This window comes from Eschrichtius robustus, chromosome 11, assembly GCF_028021215.1.
Source record: "Eschrichtius robustus isolate mEscRob2 chromosome 11, mEscRob2.pri, whole genome shotgun sequence".
Lineage (NCBI taxonomy): Eukaryota > Metazoa > Chordata > Mammalia > Artiodactyla > Eschrichtiidae > Eschrichtius > Eschrichtius robustus.
Genome location: NC_090834.1, coordinates 13,036,260 through 13,059,342, shown reverse-complemented (window position 1 = coordinate 13,059,342; position 23,083 = coordinate 13,036,260).

The following is a 23,083-nucleotide window of genomic DNA, read 5'->3' as shown; positions in this document are numbered from 1 at the left end:
ACAGCCAACCTGCCCTGTCTGAGTCTGTCTCCTCTAGCTCCTTGAGGGCAGGGATAGTCTTGGGCAGCTCTCATCTCGGGGGCCCAGAACAAGGCCTACCAGGCATTTGCTGGAAGGACAGTCAGGAAGATAGCAGGGAGGATGGGTGCGAGCCAGGGGCTGCATCAGGTGGGACAGGGTCGCTGCTGGTCCCAGGAGGGGCCTGAAGCCTTCGCTCCCGCTGCAGCCACGGCAAGGCCTGTCTGGGGCCTCCCTTCCTGCCTGTTTTATCCACACCCAGCCCGATGCCTTGCTCTGTCCTGCACTCCCTGCCACACCTGCCCCTCAGCCCTGGCCTGCCCCCCCCCCCACCCCCGCTCACATATTTATCCGCGGCCAGTCCCCTGGGACCTCCAGGACTTAATGAACTGCCGAGTTGCCGAGGCAGCCTTCCAATAGCGGAGAAAATCTGGGTTGTGATGTGGAGATCTGGGAGGGACCTGGTGACCAGGTGACTGCTTGCCCACCTGCTGGGGGTGGAGCAGGGAGGGCTCAGCGAGGACCTTCGGTGACTGAGCCCTTCAGGGGAGCTGGGAGGGCAGCAGGCCCCCAGGGGCCTTGCAGGCCAGGACTGAGTTAGGGTCCGGGATGGGCGTGACACCCTGAGAAGGCACGGAAATGCTAGAAGGGAGAACTTCAGGCAGAGCAGCACAGTTAAGGTGTGCTGGGGATGGAGAGGGGGCGGAAGGGAGGAAGATGGAGGGGGCCCGGTGGGCAGCAAGAATTAGAGGAGGACGCTGGCATGCAACAGCCCAGGGGCAGGATGGGTAAGATGCCTGCCTGCGAGAGAAACAGAGAGAGAGAGAGAGAGATCGCGAGCGGTGAGCCAGACGGCCTGGCTTCAGCAGACTCCAAGCTGATGAGCGGTGATGCCAGGAGAAGTCTGAAGGGATGGATCCCAGCAGGGGGCACGTTGGGGTCTCTGCGGGTAGAAGAGCTGGGGAAAGAGGGGCCACGCAGACTGACCCACTGTGTGGTCCTCCCTCACTCACCCCTGCCAGTGGCTGCTCGCTTCGCTCCACGCCCGGCTGATGCTTTCTCTCACTGTCCAAGTCCGGCACCTGCAGGCAGGACCCAGGCAGGACTTAGTCAATAGTTGCATCTGCACCAATTGGCTCCGTTTTGCCAGGCACCGTGTTCCTGTCACCCTGTTCCCTCCACCCTGGTGCTCACTCATCAAGTCTCCTTGTTCCCACTTTACACCTGGTGGCAGCCGGTCTGCTGAACCAGCATCCTCCCACCAGGCCCTCTGGCTGCGAACCATCGGGTTCCAGGGCCTCCCGCAGCTCCAGGCTCCTAGGAGGCCGAGGCTTGCTCAGCACAGGATTCTCAGCACCCCGGCTCTCCCTGTGGGCTCAGGGCGCAGCTGGTTCCCAGGTTAGACCCACACGCGGAGGGTGCCAGTGGTGGCCGCACAGGGAGGCCCGGCCTGCACCCTGGGCCTGTTCTTGACTTCACGCAAGTCCCTGCTCCTCCCGGGTCCTGGGCCTCCCCACTTACAAGGTGCAGGGTAGTAACACTTGCTCTGCCACCTCACAGGACTCAACAGAACCCTTGAGCGAGAAAACAGATGGGAAAATACCACATAAGATGCTAGATAGCTGCAGTTATTAAAGTCATGTGTACACACTTGGCACGGCTCCTTCCTCCATCCCCCTGCATAGGAGCTCCTTCCTAGGGGCTGGGATGACCCTGGACGCTCTGGGAGAGGCACCCTCTGACCCTGAGGGCATTCATGGGCCAGGGTAAGGAGCAGGGCAGGGTCAGGGTGGAGTCATAGGAGGAAACATCACAGACATACACAGAAATGCACCAAAGGGCTCTGTGGCTCCCCCAGTCCCTTAAGTGGGGAGAGTCTCACGGTCTCAACTGGGACCCTGGACTTTGGTAGGAGATTGGTGACCCAGCCAGGGGGGCTGAAGGTAAGCTCAGCGACCTTGGCCCCATTGGTCGGGGGTAGGGAGAAGGCAGGCTGGGAGGAAGTGGTCCTGCACTAGTTGGAGGACAGGGTCCCTCCACCCCTTGTGGGGCCCTCAGACTGTAGGGGCTGACTTTCTTATGGTCCGTGGGTATCCCGCCCCCCAGCCTGGAGCACCGAGGTGGAGCCCCACCTGGGCTTCGCAGGCCGCCGGCTCTCACACCTGGGAGAGGCGAGGTGGGAGCTCAGCATTCTGGGCACCCTGACAACAGCTCTGCAGAACAAGTCTGGGTGTGCCAATGATCTCCATCCTTCACTGCTATCTCCCCTTTCCAGCCGCTCCTGGGCCCCTTGCTAATAAGCGGGAACCACTGCCCCCATGTCGGGGGAGGGAAGGGGGCAGGTGTTCTAAGGCCTGGAGCCAACGAGCTGTTCTCAGAGGGGGCAGGGCAGAAGTCTGACATAAGAAGGACACCAGACAAGGGGGTTCATGCCAATGGGACTTACTGGAGGCAAGTCTGGGCAGGGCTGTTTGCTCAGCTGCCTGGAAAAGCAGCCCCAGCCTCCTACCCAGCTCTGCCCCAGGAAAGAGCCCCCTTAGGGTTCCCAGCCAAGCCCCACATCCCCTGTAGGGACCTGGGGCTCAGGACCAAGCAATGGCCAGGCAGAAGCCGCTCTGTACAGCACACTCACGTCAGATTTCCCCGCAGTGGCCATCTTCGGCCTCATCTCTGAGCTTCTGGGGCCCTCAGCCGTCACCACAGCCAGCAAATCTGCTTTTCCAATCAGCAATGAGAAGGTGGAAAGGTTTTTGAAGATGCGGTTTTCCCGCTGTTTAAGCACAGAATCAGGATGTTCCTGTGGCACAAGTGAGGCCGGCAGCCCTGGAATTACAGCCACATCAAAGCTGGGAGGATCTTTCCAGCCATTCACTGCACATCCCGCATAGACCAGAGGGGCAGAGGTGCCCAAGGGCACACAGCTGGAAGAAACAGTTCCCGATCCCACCGGGAGCCCAGCCTGTCTCCAGCTCCTCCCCGCTTGAGGCCCCTCTTCCTGCCTGTCCCTCAGGGTCCTAGGATGTGATGTGCAAGGGCTGAGTGGTCAGGGGCTAAGAAAGACTCCATCCAATGCTTCCCAGAAGACATGCCTCTCAAGGAGTGGGAGAGGCCCTTGGGGGCTGGAGACAGTGGCAAGACTAGAAAGAGGCCAGCTGGAGCTAGCACGGCCCTGGCCAGGGCTATCCAAGCCATTCTCCCATGAGTTGTGATGTCACGGAGGGGGCACTGGCCTCGAGTTGGGAAACGTCATGTGCTACTTGGAGCTGAACTACCTTGTAGCTGCAAGTTATAGAATCTCTCCAAGCCTCCACGCTCATCTGGAAAATGGGCATGTACCTACCCCTGATTCACTGGGAGGCTGAATGGGTGCCCAGATATGGGTGTGCAGCAAGGTGTGTGGCTCACGGCAGACACCCAACCACTGCTCTCCTCTCCTCTTCGCTCCTCCCATCGCCAGACTTCAGTCTCCTAAACTGTAAAAGGTAGAAGTGAATTTAAATGGTTTCTATTGTATCTCATGACCACCTTCTCCAACCCCCCGGGTCGTTTTTTGAAATTTCTAGTGACTCGATGGAGCCAACGCACACCCTCTGCATGACAGCCCTTTGCCACACACACACACAAAGGACACGCCAGGCACGCCGACTCTGTCACAAAATAGGATTTCAATCCTGAGTTACATATGCCCTGTGAATATGGTATTCATAGAGTTTTCAGGAACAGTTCTGATTTATGACGGTTTGTCATCCAGTGACATTTTTAGAATGAAAGTGTTGCCAGGACAACAGGTATAAACCAGGAATGCCCTGGAATCCTATGAATACTCATCAGGGCCGCGATCTCTTCGGGTAAAGAAGCCTCCTGCCCCACACCCTTGCCCGGGCTGCTCACCACTCCATGGGTCTCTGCTCTAGGATGTCTCCTGAGCCCTCCGGCCGGCTCTCTACTCCTCCTCTGACCATCTCAAATCCTCATGTTTCCGTCTCTCTTCACAGTTATCTCTGCCCTGTCATCACCTACTTGCCTCTCTGCCTCTCACACTCGCCACGAGCAACTTAGGCATGGGAACCCCCATACCTAATACTGCCTGGCATATAGTAGATGTTCAATAAATGTGTATGGGAAGAAAGAACGATGACTGCCCAGCTAAGAGAGGGAAGGTAGGCAGAGAGGAGGGGGTTAATGCAGCTCCTGGTGGAAGCTGGAAGAGGCGGCTTAGCCATCGAGAAGAGAGCTGTTGTTTCCTACCGGGCCAGCCAGAGCAGGCTTCCGCGCTCTCCCCTCTAACCACAACGTACACGTCTCTGCAAATGGCACCTGGTGGTTGGCCAGGGAGCTGACATCTTCGTGCCCGCAGGTGACAGGCCGAGAGGACAGCCAGTGCTTTGTTGAAAGGCTTTCAGAGTTGGAGTCTCTGCACCCAGAAGAGGAAAGGCAATTCAGAGCCCTCTCCAGACAGGGCCCAGCCCAGCCCCGGCATCCAGAATGGGTCCCCCGTGCACACTAGCCGGCTGCCTGGGTGCCGTCACTTGTCACTTGACAAAGGAGAAGGATGTTTCTCTACTTTGCAGCTCAGACAAACTTTCGGAGATGCTATCTGACTGTGATATAAATCCACTGAGAAAGCCCTGGAGGGAGCCCCGTGCAAAGCCCCAAACTGGACACTAAAAACAAATAAAAGCTGATAGTTTAAAGGCTTTATGTGAGCTCCATTTGGTGGATAGAATGAAAATAGGGATTTAGTTTGTCCTCTCCCACTAACACACTTTGGGCCTCTGAGGGCTGAGATTTTAAATCTTTTGTGTTCTGTTGCACGGATTCGAGTGGCCGATGAGCTGGAGTGGAGCCCCGGAGCTAAGACAGCCTCCAGCATCCGCTCTCCACCACTGGCCTCTCCACCACTACCTCCCGCAGCCCTGCTTGGAAGGCGAAGTGCAGGGCTCAACACTCCAACGCTGGAATGGATGAGTCCCAGCTCTGGCCCAGCCCAACAGCTGCCCCAGTGATTACCCAGGCCCAGGTCAGCGGCATTTCTTTAGGGTGAACTGGTCAGGTCTGCACATGCCGCTCCTGCAGCCCAAGGCCCAGTTTCCCTAAGCCGGGCTGGAGATGGGGCAGGTTTAACCATCAAGGGGTGTTGCCTGCCTAGACGTCACCTCCTCACATACCTCTGTCTTCCTTGGTTGCGACCCTGCAGCCAGCAAACTTGGAACCTAGGAAGATGGAAAAGCCAAAATGAAAATTTGGGGAGGGCTTTGACACAACACCAAGGATACAGTGCAACCTGGAGTGACCAGGGGCACACAGCCATCCTGAAGCCTCTCTTTGGGGTGAGTAATGAAAGTGTAGCTGCTCCCGTCGAAAGTATAGGCCATCACTTTCTCAAAATATCACCATGAGAGGGAGGAAGGATCATGCTAATCTTATTCTAACTCAGTGGTTCTCAACTTACACATTAGAATTACCCAGGAAGCATTTAAAAATCCCAATGTCCAGGCCACACCCCAGACCCATGAAATCGGAATCTCAGGTATCAACAGTTTTCAAAGCTCCCCAGGTGATTTCACTGCAGAACCAAAGTGCAAAACCACTGTTCTAATTGGCTAGACCTACCAATGGACATGTGGAGGCTGGAGGGGGTGGGTCAAGGGTGCCCATATTTCTCAAGACCCTTGCCACTGCTGCCTTCACCTCCACCCCTCAATTTAGACCTGAAGGTGCTGAAGGGATGGCCAACAATGAAGGTCAAGTTAAGAATGCCACTGTTTCTTTCCCCCAGGCATGGTGAGCCTGATCTTGGAATGGTCTGCATCGGGATTTGCAGGGTATGGAAACAGCCCACTGGCATCTGGGATCATGTCAGATACGGGAGGGATATTGGAAGTCATACAGGTCAACCATCTCCAGTTTTACAGGTGAGGACACAAAGGAGATCAGGGTGTGATCTAACTAGTGTTGCTGAGCACTTGTCTGAGTCCTGGGCCTTATCCTTTATACAATAATGCCTCTCTTGGGGCTTCTGGTTCTGTAGGACTTCCAGCTCTGCCACTGAAAGGTGGGGGCCTAGGACAGCAAAACCTTTTGGCTTCTGGCAACCTCTTCCTGAGTACATTGACCAAGACAGAGAGGAGAGGAGGAGTCGTGGTAGCATCCCGGTGAACAGACCTGTTCTTGAATCTTGGCCCTGCCATAGACATGCTCTGTGACCTTGAAGACCCTCTCAGCCTCTCTGAGCTTCTATTCCACTTGTCTTTAAGATGGGGAAACTAGTAACAGTCAAACAAGGCTGTTAGGTAATGGTTAAGTGAGCTAATGTATCTAAGGTACCTGAGCCATACTAGGAGTTTAGCAAAAGTTACTTTCCACCCCTCCCTCCCCTTCTCCTATTTCTTTCCTAGAATTGAGATGATGCTTCCTGCAGGCAGGGTCACTGCTCTTGGCTCTTAGAAGCTGTGCTGACCTGGGCCAGTGTAGGATGTGTGTCCCCAAGCATCTATAGGATGGGAGATTAAGGACCTTGCTCTTTCCCCAAGAGAATCCCCTGGGTTGTAGTAGAAAGGGTGGGTCAAGCTCCTTCAAGTTTCGTAGGAACGTTCCTGCAAGGTCAAGCCTCTGCGCAGAGGGTTCAGAGTTCCCACCTGGCCCCTCTAGCCCCACGTGTGGCATCCCTCATGGCCACTGACCTGGAATTAGGTGAAATAATTAACTAATTTGTCAACAAGTACCAACTGAGTACTTACTTTGGACCAGAGATAAAAGGTGACAAGACAGACATTAGACAAGTAATGTCAGCTCAGGGTGTTTGTGCTCTGGTGGGGGAAAGAGAGGGAGCTTCGGGAACGTTAATGAGGAGACTTCACCCAGACTCGGAGGAGATCAGGACGACTTCCTGGAGGAGGTGACCACTAGCTGAGAACTGAAAGATAAGTAGGAATTATCTAGAAGAACTCCCAGGAGGCTGAATGACGTTCTAGGAAAGGGGAAGAACAAACATAAACTCTGAAGCTCATAGGTGAGAGAGAACCCTGTGCCTTAGAAGATCTGACGAATTGTCCAGAACTTTCGAAACATGACCAAGCAAGAGCCAGATGCTGAAAGATCTTCCAATCCAGTGGTTCTCCAGTTTGAGCACACATCAGGGTCACCGAGAAGGCTTGTTCAGCTCTGGGCCCCCTCCCAGAGTGTCTGATTCGCTGGGTCTGGGGTGAGGCCTGAGAGTCTGCATTTCTCACAAACTCCTGGGTGATGCTGACTGGCTGGTCCCAGCACTGCTCTGTTCCAAGCCGCGTTAAGTGGAGAAGGCTCTAAGAGAAAGGGGAGCAATGAAGCACTTTCGGCTGAGAAGCAGCCAGATGTGCCCTCCAGAGGTCTCACCTGGCTGCAGGGCAAAGGGTGATGGTGGTGGAGTGAGTGGGTGCCTGTTGGGAGCTGCTGGGACCCCAGCATCTCCGGTCGCTTCCCATTGCAATCAGGGGTAGACTCAGCTCGGAAAGCTTTCTGCTCTCGTTAGAGAGAGAGCAGTCTGCAGGACGACGATGTTCCCTAGGCCTCTTGCGTTTCTGCACGTCTTGCTGTTAACTGACTTTCTTCTGAATTATCTTTTTAAGAATGTTAGTAAAGCAAACAGCCTTGGATGATAGAGACAATGTCTCTTGGGAGCAAAGGAAAAGTTGGCTTAGAGTCCAGTATAATAATGTCTCCTTCTGGGGCAAAGGTCAGGATGGCCTACTTCTCACTAAAAAAGATTCAGGTTCCCTAAGCTAAGCTCAGGACTCCTCTCCCGTAGAGCAACCCTCAGAGTGTGCAGATGTCACCCGGCCCTCTTCCGGTCACCCTGTACGAATTGGGGCTCGGGGAACCGTGCAAATGCTAGCACTCTGGCTACTGCTATTGCTGTGACGACCTTTGTCTCTGACTCAGAAGTCTCATGTATTCTGCCAGCATCCAGGAAACCGTGGCAGGCTAACTTGTTAGCTTGCAAGTAGGGAAAAATGCCAGACCCTTCACAGTCCTCAGCACTCTCCCATCCTATTGCACCCCTGCCTCCTTCAGTGGCTTCTCCTAGCGGCTTTCCTCCCCTCCCCCCCTACATAAAACTGTACCAGCCCAGCCTCCAATTCACCTTCTGGAATATCCAGCTGTCACAGACCCCTCTCCAGGACTTTGCAGCAGTGTTTTCTGCATCTACCCTTCATATTCATCTGCAGGTGGGTTTTTTCTCGAAGCCTCCCATCCCCAGGAATCCAGGGCTTGGGCAGCGATGGTATTTTCATAATCCTACTTGGAGTTGGGCTTTCACAGATCCTTTGGTCCACTTGTCATTGTATTTGACCTTCCCAACAACACTATGGGGGAGGGCTGATTTAGTCCCCACTCTACGGACTTAGGAAACTGAGAAGCTCTGACCTCAAGACTCATCACTAGCAGGGCAGGACCAGCTCCAAATCGCTGCTCTTTTCACACCACCACAGTTGCTGCTCAGTTTCATGTTTCAACATCAACCTGAGCCGAGCATGATTAGATAGGAAAGGCCAGATGGAAGTACAAAAAACAAAAAAAAACACAAAAAACTTGCAAAGCCAAAGAGAAATTGTTCGGGAATTACATTAGCGTTAATAATCAAGGGCTGACTGCCTGTAGGTTTAAACATTTCCAGGCCTAGCATTTACCCCAGGCTGAGAACAAGAGCCTGGGCCTCATCGCCTGCCATTACACAAGGATGTGCTTGTAGGTGGTGGGTGTTTCCCTTTTAACCGTCCAGGAGAAGAGGCTGTGCTTCCCAGGTGGTGGGAGCAGAGGCTACAGGCTCACTCCAGGCAGCCCGGTTTGTTTTTGAATCGTAGATTGCCCGGTTTGATTGGAAAGTCAGAAGTCTAGCCAGGCCCCCTGCAGACCTACTTATGTAGAACCGGTCTCCTCTCTGAGACTGAATAAACATCAGAGACTACCCGGGCTGTTGTCAGAGCAGGTGCCAACGTCAAGCTCAAGCTGAACATCTGGGGAGTGCCGGAACGCAGAACAGACCCCCAGCCCCGCCCCGCGTACTCTCAGAATTTCCTTTCCTGCTCGCAGTCTGCATCTAGCCACATGGAACTTTCAGCATCCACCTCGTCCTCAGCTCCTAAGTTCAGTTCCTTCTTTCTCCTCCACCACTCCCGTTTCATCTCTAAATGATCTAATATTAATGTTCTCGTCATTACAGTGCTCAGAGGAAAAGAACAGGTCTTGTCCACAGAGAGAGGGAGTTGGGAAATTAATATAATATTTGTTCAGGATTGATTTCGAGCTGTAATCCCCGCTGCCAGAGAGACCCATCTGTTTAAAACTATCAGACACTAATTATCCCGAGCTTGAACACAATAGCAGGATTGAGGAGCGATGTCCTGATACTCCCACACACACTTGCAATTTAGCATTGTTATTTATTAAGGAAAAAAAAAAAATCTCTTCGTGAAGACGGATCTCCCATCCACTTGGCTGGCAGAAGTTCCCAGCGAACTGAGAACAACAGGGAAGAAGCCTGTGGAATTTCTGGATCAAAGACTGCCAGGAACTGCATGCATCTGGCTATACAGGCCAAATTCATTCCCAATTCTTTCCCACTCTCTACCCCAGTCAGATTCCCCACCAAACCACGTCTTTGGTGATAGTTAATAAAGATACCATCATCCTCCAGGTGAACGGGGGTTGAAACCACTGATTCATCTTTGAAGGTTCTCTGTCTTTCATCCTCCTGAGTAATCAAGTGCCAAGGCCTACGAAGTCTATTTCTACCACTTCTTTCACATCTGATCATGCTCCTTCATTTTCAAGGCTAACACCCAAGTACTTGGACAATAGTCCAAGGTGTCCAACTCTGGTTTCTACCTCCTTCTAATCTGTGTTATGATTCGTTGCTACCCTGATTCCTCCCACCAAAAAGGAGGGCGGGGAGGGGAAGAGAAGGGGGAATGGGAGGGGAGGAGAGAAGAAGGAAATTGGTAGCAGCACAGCTAAGTCATCCACCTGTTCGAAAACCCTTAGTGGTCCCCCTAGGCCACCAAATAATTGGGTATTTAGCACCCTCCAAGCTCTGGCCTCAAGACATTTCCAGCCTTCCTTCTTCCTACTGTTTGCACCCTGTAAATGTATAATCTGGATAAAGCGGACCGTTCTAGTCTCCACCTTCGCTGTAGACTTTCTTGCATCTTCTCCTTTGTCAAGTTCATTCCCTATGAAATGCCTGACCCAGCTCCCTTTGCCCCTTCCTTCTTCAAGCCCTTCCTTATTCCACAGCCAGACCTCTCTCCCTTTTCTGATCCACTGCAGTGTTTTACTTGGGCCGTGCTCTAAGGCACGTAACACTTGCCTCATATGTGTATTGGTGTCCCTGTCACGCTAGGTTCCTAGTAGACTGAACTCTCCTTGAGTTGGTAAAACGATATTTATGGAACTCCTGTCTGGACCAAACACTGAGCAAGACACTGGGAAATAGTAGTAAATGAAATAGACATAATTCTTTCATGAAGAGTACAGTCTGATGACAGACAGTAAATTAACCATGAATGTAGCATTTGTGAGTAGCACAGACTCTTACCGAGGAGGAGTTCCAGGTGCTAACAGAGAGACATAACTAGACTGGGGGTGGGGAAGGTCTCTGTGAAGAAGCAGTGGTTTAAAGTAAGTATTATCTAGGCAAAGAGAGGAGAAAAATATTTAGTTTCTACTTTTTTTTTTTTTTAATAAATTTATTTTATTTTTGGCTGTGTTGGGTCCTCGTTGCTGCACGCGGACTTTCTTTTAGTTGCGGCGAGCGGGGGCTACTCTTCGTTGTGGTGCGTGGGTTTCTCACTGCGGTGGCTTCTCGTTGTGGAGCGCGGGCTCAGTAGTTGTGGCTCGCGGGCTCTAGAGAGCAGGCTCAGTAGTTGTGGCACACGGGCTTAGTTGCTCCGCGGCATGTGGGATCTTTCCGGGCCAGGCCTCGAACCCGTGTCCCCTGCACTGGCAGGCGGATTCTTTACCACTGCACCACCAGGGAAGCCCTTAGTTTCTACTTTTTATCTGGAAGAAACCACATGTATTAAGGCCCTGTAGAGATCACATATAGGTTCTAGAAAGCCCCCACTGGAAGCAGTGTAGAGGATGGATACTATGGGAACCTTATAAAGGGGGGGTTGAGACTGTGGGCAGGACAGTAAGACTGGAAACTAGAAACCCAGTTAGGAGACGATCGTAACACTTCACATGTGAAGTAATAATGACCTAAACTCGGCTGGAGAGGAGGGAGGGGTCGAATTTCATAGATGCTAAAATGGAAAGAGAATCACCAGAACTTAATTTCCAGTTGGCTGTTGGTGGAAGAAAAGGAAGAAGTCCAGAAAGGCTCTTAGGTTTCTTGGTTCTGACTAGAGGGTAGTGCCCTTAACCGGGAGAGCGTATGTCAGGAGCAAGAGCAAATTGGAGGTAGGTCCGAAGAGGCGTCCCACCAGGGTTTACTTAGTCGGAGGTGCGGGAGATGTTAGAAGGAAAATTCCAGCCTTTCACAGTACCTACCACAATGGTATTTGTAACAGCTTTATTAAGGTTTAATTGATGTACAATAAGCTACTTATATTTAAAATGTACAGTTTGATGAGTTTTGACATAGATCTATACCTGAGAAATTACCACCACAATCAAAATAGTGAACACACGCACACCCCAAAAGTATCCTCCTGCCCTTCACAACCTTTCTCTCCCACTCCTCCCCGCCTCCCCTCTCAGGCCACCACTGACCTGTCACTATAGATTAGCTGGTGTTCTCTAGAGGTTTATGTAGATGAAAGCACACAGTGTATACTCTTTTTTGTGCGGCTTCTTTCATTCGGTATCACTATTTTGATACTCTCCATGTTGTTGCCTGTTTCACTAATTCGTTCTTTTTTTAAGAATTAATTTTTATTGGAGTATAGTTGATTTACAATGTTGTGTTAGTTTCAGGGGTACAGCAAAGTGAATCAGCTATACGTATACATACATCCACTCTTTTTTAGAAAATTCTTTTCCCATATACGTCATTATAGAGTATTGAGTAGAGTTCCCTGTGCTGTACAGTAGGTCCTTACTAGTTATCTATTTTATATGTAGTAGTGTGTATATGTCAATTCCAGTCTCCGAAATTATCTCTCCCCCCATTCCCCCTTGGTAACCATAAGTTTGTTTTCTACATCTGTGACTCTATTTCTGTTTTGTAAATAACTTCATTTGTACCATTTTTTTAGATTCCACATATAAGCAATACCATATGATATTTGTCTTTCTCTGTCTGACTTATTTTGCTCAGTATGACAATCTCTAGGTCCATCCATGTCATTGCAAATGGCATTATTTTGTTCCTTTTTATGGCTGAATAGTATTCCATTGTACACATAACCAGGACATGGAAACAACCTAAATGTCCAGCAACGGATGAATGGATAAAGAAGATGTGGTACATAATCTGTTCCTTTTTATCATTGAGTAGTATTCCATTGATCAGATGTACTACAGTTTATCCATTCACTTATTGATGGACATTTGGGTTGTTTCCAGTTTGGGACTATTACAAAGAAAGCTGCTATAAACATTTCTATACAAAGCTTTCATCTGGTGAAAAATTATTTATTTCGTTTTTTCTTGAATAAATACCTAGAATGGAATGACTGGGTCATATATATGGTTACAGTACTGCAGTATAATTCTGCACAAACCATCTGAATTAATGCAGACTCCAGAGATTAAGGGGATAGTCCCCAGTAAGACTCCCTGCACTTCAGATGCCAGCCACAAGTTTGGGGATCCCCAAGCCACCTGCACTTCTGAACAACTGGCAGCAAATTCAGAGGTTCGTACAACTTCCTTGGGTTTTATAATTCACTAGACCAACGCACAGAACTCTGGAAAATACTATACTTACAATTTATGATAAAAGATACAAATCAGGACCAGCCAAATGAAGAGACACATAGACAAGGTCTGGGGGACCCCAAATGCAGAAGCTCCATGCCCTCTTTTCCTGGAAACAGGACATGTGGCTCTCCTGACACAACAATGTGTTCACCAGCCAGGAGTTGGTGCCCAGAATTTTTACTGGAGTTTCATTATGTAGACATGATTGATTACATCTTGGCCATGTGACTGAACTCAATCTCCCAACCCCTTCCCTTCTCTGGAGGAGGTCAGGCCAACATCACATAGCTTAAAGCCCAACCCTATAATCACAAGGTTTGTCTATACTGCAGGACCAACGCCCATCTAGAGTCAACTCCTTAGTACAAACTCAGGTGTGGTCCCAGGGCCCACCATGAATAACAAAGGCACTCCTTCCTAGGGTTTAGAAGCTCCCTCCCAGGAACCAAAAACAAAGATCAGTCAAATTCTTTGTTATACAACAATGGTGTTTTATAGTCAATAAATCTTTGTTAAATATATTAATGACTAAATTCATAAATCAAAGCACAAATAAATGAATGACCAGGAATAACTCTTTTCAGCTGCATACAGATGAAGACCATCTCAAACTAATTAGGCAAAATGTCGGCTTGCGAAGTGTAAAATAACTAAGAAAGTTCAAAGAATGAAGAGGTCCAGGGATCCAACAATCAGGAGCCAGAGTCAGGAATCAGGGCCATCAGACACCTGCATCTCACCATTCGCATCTCATTTCTGTTTGTCCGTTTCAAGCGGAGAAAGGCTTTTATTCCCTTTTGACAAGGAAGATAGCCTTCAAATGCCCTGATTTATAGTTTGTTTGTTTGCTTTTTTCCTCTTAGCACAAATATATAAATTTCAGGGAAGAACTCTAATTGGTTCTATTTGGCTCATGTGCTCAATTCTTGGGCCAATCGCTGTCCCAGGGAAGTGGGATCATGTCCAGGCCTGGATCATGTGCCTATCCTTGTAATCTGTTGTTGTGATTAACAGGCCATTGGAACCATGAGGGCCCCAAAGGAAGAGAGGACGAATAGATAAATATTATGTATCTACTACATTTTTTGTCTATATAATGATTTTATTTTTATTTTTATCTTTTGGCCGAGCCGTGTGGCATGCGGGATCTTAGTTCCCTGACCGGGGATGGAACCCGTGGCCTCTGCATTGGGAGCGCAGAGTCTTTACCACTGGACCACCAGGGAAGTCCCTGTCTATATAATTTTTTTTTTTTTTTTTTTTAAGTGCAGATTGTGATTCAGTAGGTCTGCGGCAAGTGGGGGCCACTCTTCATCGCGGTGCGCGGGCCTCTCATTATCGCGGCCTCTCTTGTTGCAGAGCACAGGCTCCAGGCGTGCAGGCTCAGTAATGGTGGCTCACGGGCCTAGTTGCTCCGCGGCATGTGGGATCTTCCCAGACCAGGGCTCGAACCCATGTCCCCTGCATTGGCAGGCAGATTCTCAACCACTGCGCCACCAGGGAAGCCCAATATATAATGTTTTAAAGTTTAGAAAAGAGTTCCACATATATTATCTCATGTAGTCTTCACAGCGACCCTGTGACATAGGGTTACATTTCACAGACTTGATCTTTTAACTGTGAGTCCAGAAATATATGTATCTAGCTTGTATTTCAGAGTCTACACAAAAACTTTTCATATTCTTTAATCAACTATTTAATCAAATATTAAAGGCCCACCTATAATACACCAGGAGATACAGCAGTAAACAAGATGATGTCGTATCTTGTGGAGCTTACGTTCCAGGGGAAAATGGATAATAAATAAGCCGATTTTAGCTAGCAGGACCATGAAGAAAATAAAACAGGCCAGTAGGATGGGGTGCTTTGTGTACAGTGACCGGGGAGGCCTCTCTGGGGAGAGGTCATGGGCACTGAGCTGAATGAATTCCACAGGCCATTCCTCCTTCCAGCTGCAGCTTGAGCACATTAACTCCTTTGCTTCCCAGCAATGATGCCAATGGCCACCAACCCACCCAGAATACCTTCCATTGAGAGCTTCCTCTAACTCCTCAATGATGAGCTTGCCAGGTCTGAAATGTGGAGGAAACCGGAAGAACAAATGGGGAAACATCTAAACTGCAGCTTGAATTATTTAAATGTAACCAAGGGCTTTCTTTCAGAGTCCTCTGGCAGGGAAATCATGGATTCTCTTTGGCAGTAGGATCTATTTTCACCTGGTTAATGTGGTCCCCCAAGGACCTTTGCGGTCTTTTCAGGGGCAGAAGCATTAAACTAACCAGGGTCTGCTCCAACATTAATCTTTGAAGTTGTGATGAAAACCAAGCTCATTTCTGGTTCTTGATCCAAAGAGAACATAAAGAGAGCAGCGTCGCTATTCCTTTGGGAAGCCGGCCGCATCTCCCTGGAAGTCAGGAAGCCATGTAATATGTCCACGTCAGAACCAATGACTCTTCTGGGAGCCTATCAAGTTAAGATCTTTTAATCAGAAAGCCTAATGCTATTGATTAAAGAGCTATCACCAAAATCAGAACTCCCTTGGCCCTGGGGCTGGACAGATTTACGCTCTCCCTGCCTCTAAATCTTGAGCTAGTACACACTTGGCACCCCTAGGAACTCAGGGCTCAGACAACAAGCAGAGCCCTCTACGCTCTTCCTGGAAGGTGTCTGCGTTAGCCTCAGTGAGGGGTGGAAGGCTTGACCTGACTCCAGGCCCTACTGCCTGGGCTCTCTGTGTGGCCTGGTATCCCTAATCTTTATGAATAGCAGCTAAGGCCACATGCAAGGTGCCCCAGAGCACAGATACTGTCCCAGATTAAAAGAATCAACAATATAGTTCATAATTTCACAGTCTCTGTAAGTTTGAGGCAAACACCATGGAACGCAATTGAAAGTGTCTTGCTTGTCTGAACATTGTAACATCAAGTCTTCCCTCCGCTTTCTCGACTGTCCATAGAGCTTCTGTGTTGCCTTCGAATGCACGGTTCAAAAGTCTTCTCTTGCTCGACACCTTTTCTGATTCCCCAGGCACAGCCGCTCTGTTCCCATGCCACTTTTTACATGTAAAGCACTCATCACATGGCACTGTAACATGTACATGGGTACATATGTCTTCCCCAAGACTGTCAGTGCCTTGGAAAGAAGAACCATGTTTTCTTAGCTCATTCTCCGTGTGCTCTGCCCAGTGACCGGCTGGGGATAAGAGAGTCAGAAAGTATTTGTTAAATGAATAATTCCATGAATGGATGAATGGGCTACTTCAGCAGACCAGGGCCTTACCTGACTTCGAAATCCCCATGGCCATGGATTACAGGTTGGAGAACATTAATCAAAATCTTGGCCTAGTGAAGTTGGTGTGATGGTCTCAACATCCAGTAAACAGTTGCCCCACAGAGCTATGCCTTCTCTGAGAAGCTGTCTCAATTCCATCACCACTGGGAATTGTGCATGATGCAAAGGAGATGCTAACAGCAAAATAGCCATTTGTGGAGCCTGAACCAAAGATGGAGGTGAGATGGAGAGAGATGAATAAAGCCATGAAGGAGACAGGGACACCCTGACCCCAACACCTCGCCCGCCAGACCAGATCTCCGCCCCTTGGAGATCAGGGGAGTGAGAGAGAACACAGCCAGATTGGTCACTAACAAAGGCAAACATCTAAAACGACAGTGGGTAGGATTTAGGTTAGAGCAATTCATTCCCACAGGAAGACCCCAGAAGTGGGAGAGCATGGGAGACAGATAATAGAATTTCCTTTTCTGCAGTTCTTATAAGAGGCTACGTCTTCTCCCACACCACACCCCCACCCCCCAAACCTGGCAGAGTGGCTGTGGGACAGTCCTATCTGGAAGCACAGGGAAAGAGACTGGATCTCCACCAGCCAGAGGATTATGGGGATATCCTAGCATCCTGTTGCTACGATACTGGGTAGACCACCAGGGATGGAGTGGAGGCTTTGCCAAGCCCCCATTCCAGGCACAGCAGTGTCAGTAATTAAAGTTCACTCTTTCCTGACACCAGCAGAAGCAAGTGTAACTGGAGAGGCCCAGGTCTCACGTGGAGGGAGGAAAAGCTGGGGCTGCGGGCTGCGATTCTTCCCCCATGGTTGGTGTGAGGCAAAGCCAGGTGCAGGAAGCAGCTGAATTAAACAGTGTCATGGGGGTGGGAGGAGGGAGGAACAGTTGTGATGTGAAGGAAATGCTCATTCCGACAAAGGAAAATCAAAGCCCCAAAAGATTCCACAGGGAGGAAAGGTGAGCAAGGGGGAAATGAAAAATGGAAAACACCAACAAATTAGAAATCAGACACAGAGGTGGTAGGAAGGAATTGGAACACTCTCAAGCAGGGAGGCAGCTCCCCAAAGGGCTGGTCTTTCCGGAGAGGACCTGAGATCCAGCAGGTCTGAATAGCATTTCCTTGGAGTGAAGGGGAACCCACTGTACTGCTTTTGCTCCAGCAAAGAGGTGGCCCAAGTGGAGGCATCAGAGAGGCATATCCTGTCCAGGAATTCTTCCTGTTCTATGAGAACATCAACTTAGCAGACCCAGTCACCTCTCTCTTATTTGCCAGAGAATCAATTTGTTGATTCTCTGGCAAATAAGGATTTCCTGGTAAGGTGAAGGGCTGCCTGGGTACCCTTGAAAATATTTCTTATCTTGACTTCAGTGAAAGTGCTGGAGTTCAGACACATCTGTACACGTGTACAAAGAAGCCAGCGTGCAGGTGTGGGCTCCACTAAGTTCCACATCTAAAGGGTCCACTGTCCTTTGAGAGTCCCCTGGGGCTTCAGCAATTGGAAACAGAAAAGGAGCATCCTTGCTAAGGGACTGTTTTCACAGGTGCAGGGCTCCTCTCGCGAAGCCCTCTGCGCAGGTTCCTGGAGCTGCCTGTAAAGTCTCCATCTCTAACTCAGCCCTCTAAGCTCTCATTACCCCTGGCACAGCCTTTCAACTCCCTCAGGCTTTCCAGCCCCCGCATGTGACTGAATCTCTGGCCAGGAAGGGCCTTCCTCTTCCTCTTGCTCTCAGCTCCCTCCTGCATGGTGACCCTGCTTCCCCCAAAAGCTTTGGCACCGGGACACCTGGGCGTTTCCTCCACCATTTGCACTTTCTTCACTGTACTTCTCTGGGGTCGTTTGCCAAAGTCATTAAGTCTCTTTCTCCTGTTTCTTCGAGCCTGTCTTCATCTGAGAGCCCCATAGAGCCGGCTCGAGTCCCTTCCTTCCTCGGAACTCCTCTCTAAGCCCGGGTTCTGGACAGAATGAGACTCCCTGGGCTCTGGACGTCACCAGGCAGACAAAGTTTGCAGGGCTCAGTTACTCTGGGAGTAGCAGATATGTCAGCTTGATAAACCAACATACTGGGCTCAGAGCTGGCCGTGTTTGCCCACTATATCTCCCAGAAGGAAAAAGTCTGAATCAGAATGGATTTCATTTCCAATCAAAGGGACATGCAAGAGAGGAGCAGCTTGAGGAAGTAGGGCTGTTCTCCCGGAGGAGAGAAGCCTCAGGTTTACATGAGAGCCACCGTCCAGGGTGATGGAGCTGAGAGATTAGATTCCGTCTCTGTGCTCCGTGGCATGGCTGTCAACTCAACGAGGACAGACATCAACTCAATGGAAGAAGAACCACGGAACCATCCAGGTGGCCCCGAGCCTTAAGACATACTGAGCTCCCTGTTGCTAGAAGCATGCAAGTGGGTTGATGACCAACTGGCAGAGGAGATTTCAGCATGGAAAGGGGGGAGAGGGAGGCAGGGAAGGGGAGGGAGAGGAGAGGGAACCAGATGACTTTTAAAGTCTTTCCAGTCCCAAGAATCTGGTCACTACCATAGAGGACAATGGCTTGAAACAGCAAGGGACTTCAAAGGCCCCCGGGAACACTTCTCCTAATCACAGCATCATAAAGTCTGGAGCAAATGCCAGAGGTCATTTTCTACAACTTCCCTGTCCCTGGGCAGCCCTGTCCGGCAGAGAGTTTATCACTCACACAGGGATTTTCACTGGAGCTAGCTGGAATTTCTACAGGGCTGCAGCCAGAGGTGAAGGATGGCTCTGTGGTGGCAGGTAGAGAGGAGAAGAGCTCCCCCGGGGCGGGCCTCAAGCTGGGGAAACCCTACCGAGGGCCCCACCCTCAGCCGTGGGTCAATTACCATGTACAGATGTAGTCTCTGTGCTAGAGGGAGAGAGAGCTGGGGGAGTTTCTCTCAGTTGGAGGCGGTGAAACAAGTTTAGTTCATTCCATTGTTGAGCTGCCTCGACAGCCGCTGACAAGGGAGGGGTTTTGCAGACAGATTGAACCTCTGGAGGGATGAAAGTCGCTCAGAGACAAACACACACACTCACAGAGTTTCCTGCGCTTAAGCTGTTTGGAAGCTCCTGTCATACGCACCTCGAGCAAAGAGAAAGGAAGTGACGGCTGCCGATGGAAGTTGGGCATGTTTCCCCAACGCTGGCACTGCTCTCTGTAATGCTCCTTCTCGCGGAAGCTTCCTTTCAACATAACTGGGGAGTGGTGAGATTCATGATGGCAGCGCCTTCACTCCTCGAGCAAGTGGCCTTGCTGTAGAGTGGCGGGGAGATCTGCCTCTTGGTGGGGATATTCCCAGACCCCTCTGCAGCTGCCTTGTGCCGGCTGATGGGGGCCAGGCCTCTGTGATGCCAAGCCTCTGAGCCCTGGAAGCATCTGGTGGGCTTTACACTTTCTGTACAGGTGGCTGGTGTCCTGTGGGCACCACTGTAAGATCTCAGAGCGTGCAAGGGCCAAATTGTCCTCCTGCTAGTAGAACAAGGTTAACTGGGCTGGGATCCCGTTGCAGGAGAGTCCATGATGCTGGTTAACTATCCTCCCGCCTCCGCTCTGCTGTCACCTCCTCGGCGCCCCTCCCCCACCCCACCAGTCTGGGTTAGATGTCGCCTTTGCTTCCTCATCACCCCGGGTTTATCTCCATCTCTGATTATCACAGTGCACTTTCTCCACCTCACCCAGGAGATTCTGAGGACCTTGAGGGTCCTCTCCAGGATTTGTTAATCAGGTTAACAAACCTGAGTGAGCCTGCACCTGAGATGACAAATTGCTAAAAAGCAGGGCAGGGCAGGGCTGGGGCTAGGGTGAGCAAGTGAAGCCCCCAGGGTGCAAAATTGAAGGAGGTGCCCACGCTAGGGCTCTTGCAAGCCCAGGTCGGCATCTGAGAATGAAGGCCTCCCGAGAAGGCCTCAAGCTGCCTGGCTGGGCTCACTCTGCTCTTGGCCGTGAGGCACAGAAAAGGAAAGAATATTAATTGTTGAGAACCAACCATATAGGACTGATATATTATTTCATTTATTCCTCAAGGCAACCCTATAAAACAGGTACCGACACCCTCCTATTAAACAGGAAGAAATTGAGCTTTGTACCTGTGGATGGTCCCAGAACTAATATCACAGGGGCGGAACTCAAAGCCCAGGTCCTCCTAACGCTGAAGTCCTAGCTCTTTGTGCTACACGGCACTGCCTCTGTCAACCGTGTGTGTCTGCAGTCCCTGATCAGGTCAGAGCAGCTCTGCAGGGCAGCTCTCTGGGGCTGCAGAGGCCCCTGCGAACACTGAGGGGAGAGAGGCCTCACCACTGGGAAGAGGGCAGGTGTTGCTCTGGTCAGTGCCCCCGAATCCTGACTCGGCAGGTCTGGCTGGAGCCTGGGGAGCTCTCTGTTTCCCAGTCTCCCCTGGTGATTCCCATGCACGACCTGGAGGGGAGGCCCCTGCACTTCCTGAAGCTCCCTTCACTGCGTCTGGCAGCATCTCACGACCTCGGGTCAGGAAGTCCTCCCTTGGGTTGGCCCTAATCCTCAGGCCTTGTAATGCAACCCTCCCACCCCCTTACCCGTGGAGACCCCCTGCAGGAGCTTCTTGCCGGGGGCTGTACAGACTATTAAGTTGTGCTGCTGCCTGGGTGGGACCCCAGGGGGAGCAGCTGTTTTTCGTGTTGTCACCGGCGGCAGGGATGGCCCTGGGAGGGGCCTGACACTACGGGGGCTCTGCAGAGACTCAGAGGCGAGCCAAGCAGCAGGCAGGGTGGAGGTCTCCGTCAGCAGCCCTCCTCCTAAGCCTGGATGGTTCTGCTTCCCCCGCCCGACCCCTCCAGCTCTTGCAATTCCTTCTGCACTCCCGTTCCACCCAGCAGCACCACCCAGAAGTGAGACCAGGCAGGGAATAACAGGATACACAGAGGAAACCACTGAGGGGAAGCAGGTATCCGGGCCAGCCTGAGTGGGCCTCATGCGTCCCCTCCCATGGCTGGCAGGGCATCCAGCCATGCTCCAAGTTTCCAGAGTGGAAAAGAAAGGATGCAGCTCTCAGGATGGATTCTAGGGTGCTGAGATCAGCAGGTGGCCCAGCTTGGAGCCAACCAGTCTACCCTAATGGAGAGACCAGAGGCCCACCCAGGAAATAGGGCTCAAGAGAGGCTCTTCCGGCCCCTCCCAGCTGCCACTACCCTCATTACCTCCCACCTGACCTTAGTCCTCAGGTTTGGGTCCTCAACTGACCGCCCTGACCCCCAGGGTGCCTCCATCCCAAACTACAGACCTTCACCTATTAACCTTCCCAAGCATAGCTTGAGCCAGGGACTGTCCCTGCCCATAGCCCTGTCCCTGTGGAATTGAGGACATGCCCCTCGGTCTGGCATTCCAGGGCATCCACGGTCTGGCCCCAAATGGGAGGGCGGAGACGATTCCATCCTCACTGTTGCACCTCCCCTGCACCCACCTAACCCCAACCATTCCCACCGCTCTGCCAACACACAGGAAGTTGTTAATTAATCTTAGTTGAATGAATTCCAATGTGGAATAGTCCTTGGGTTTACGATGCTGCAGAAGGCTCTTTCTTCAGCTCACCTTTGTAGACAGGAAGTTCTGCCTTCTCTCTAGCCTAATTCCACCCTGCTTGTGGTTCATTTTCATTCCTCAGTAGAGACGGAAAGCAGTGGATTATCTTCTCCTAAATAGTAACCCTTCTTAGTCTTTAGGACTAGTATTAAATCACCTTTGAGCCACCTTTCTTCTTAAAGCTAAAAAAATCCCAGTTCTTTTCATGTACCTTTAGAGTGTTACTCCCTGCCCTGTAATTACCTTGGCAATGCTTCTGAATTCTCTCCAACTTCTCCACAACCAGAATGAAGAAGGCACTTGAGAGCAAAACAGCAGGAACCAAATTGAGGACCTACTACATGCCAGGGACTAACCCCCCACCCTCACTCCAAGCCAACAACCGTCTTCTGGGGGACAAAAATCACCACTGGGTTAGGGGACTTTTCCAAAGTCACTCAACTCCTGAATAACAGAGACTAAACTCAGATCTGTCAACTTAAAAGAATTTTCTTTCTATTGTCCCCATACAACTTCCTAAGACAGAGTCTTACGGGAAAATAATGAGACTGTCATGTTTTTTTCTGCTTTTATCATTCCCTACCCCAACATTTAACCCTTTACATGTGTCACTGGGATCAACTAATAGATTACCCTGCTCCAAGTCTAACTCCTTACTCTCCAAGTTTACCCATTCTCAATTTGAAAGCATTAATTTGGGTCCACTGAGACCACGGGAACTTTTTTTTAAATGTTCCATTTCTTAGTATCACTCATTTCAGGCCAACTTCAGGCACCTGGGAGCAAAGAAAATAGAAAACACGTCCTCCTCCTCCAAGAGCAAAAGGCCTAACCTGGGAGCTGGATATACATGTGAGCTGTTCCAGCACTTACTAAGAAATGCTCAGTCCATCCTTGTGCCACCCCTGGGCAGGCTGTTGGAAAGTAGGAACACCAAGTCCACTGAGCAATTGCTTAGATTAAAGATGCCAAGCAGTCCGTTTAAGGAGTCAGCTGAGACCAGCCTTTGGCAAGTGAAGGCACTGCCATAAACTGGAGCAGATGATTATTGTGGGCTGCAAACTGTGGTGGGGACATGCATGCTAATGGGGGGCAGGGTAATGGGACCAGGCATCTGCGTGCTGCGTCTGCTATTTCTGTGCTGCAGCCCAGCCCGGGGTCTGCGTTCTCCTCTGTTCCCTGCTCTCAGTTTTACCTCCTCTGTTCCAGGGGCCCAGGGTGGGAAAAAATTCCAGGTTTGTACGTGGTGAACCTTTTCACTCGTTCTCCTGGGCGTTCATCTGAAGGCACGCCAGGCCT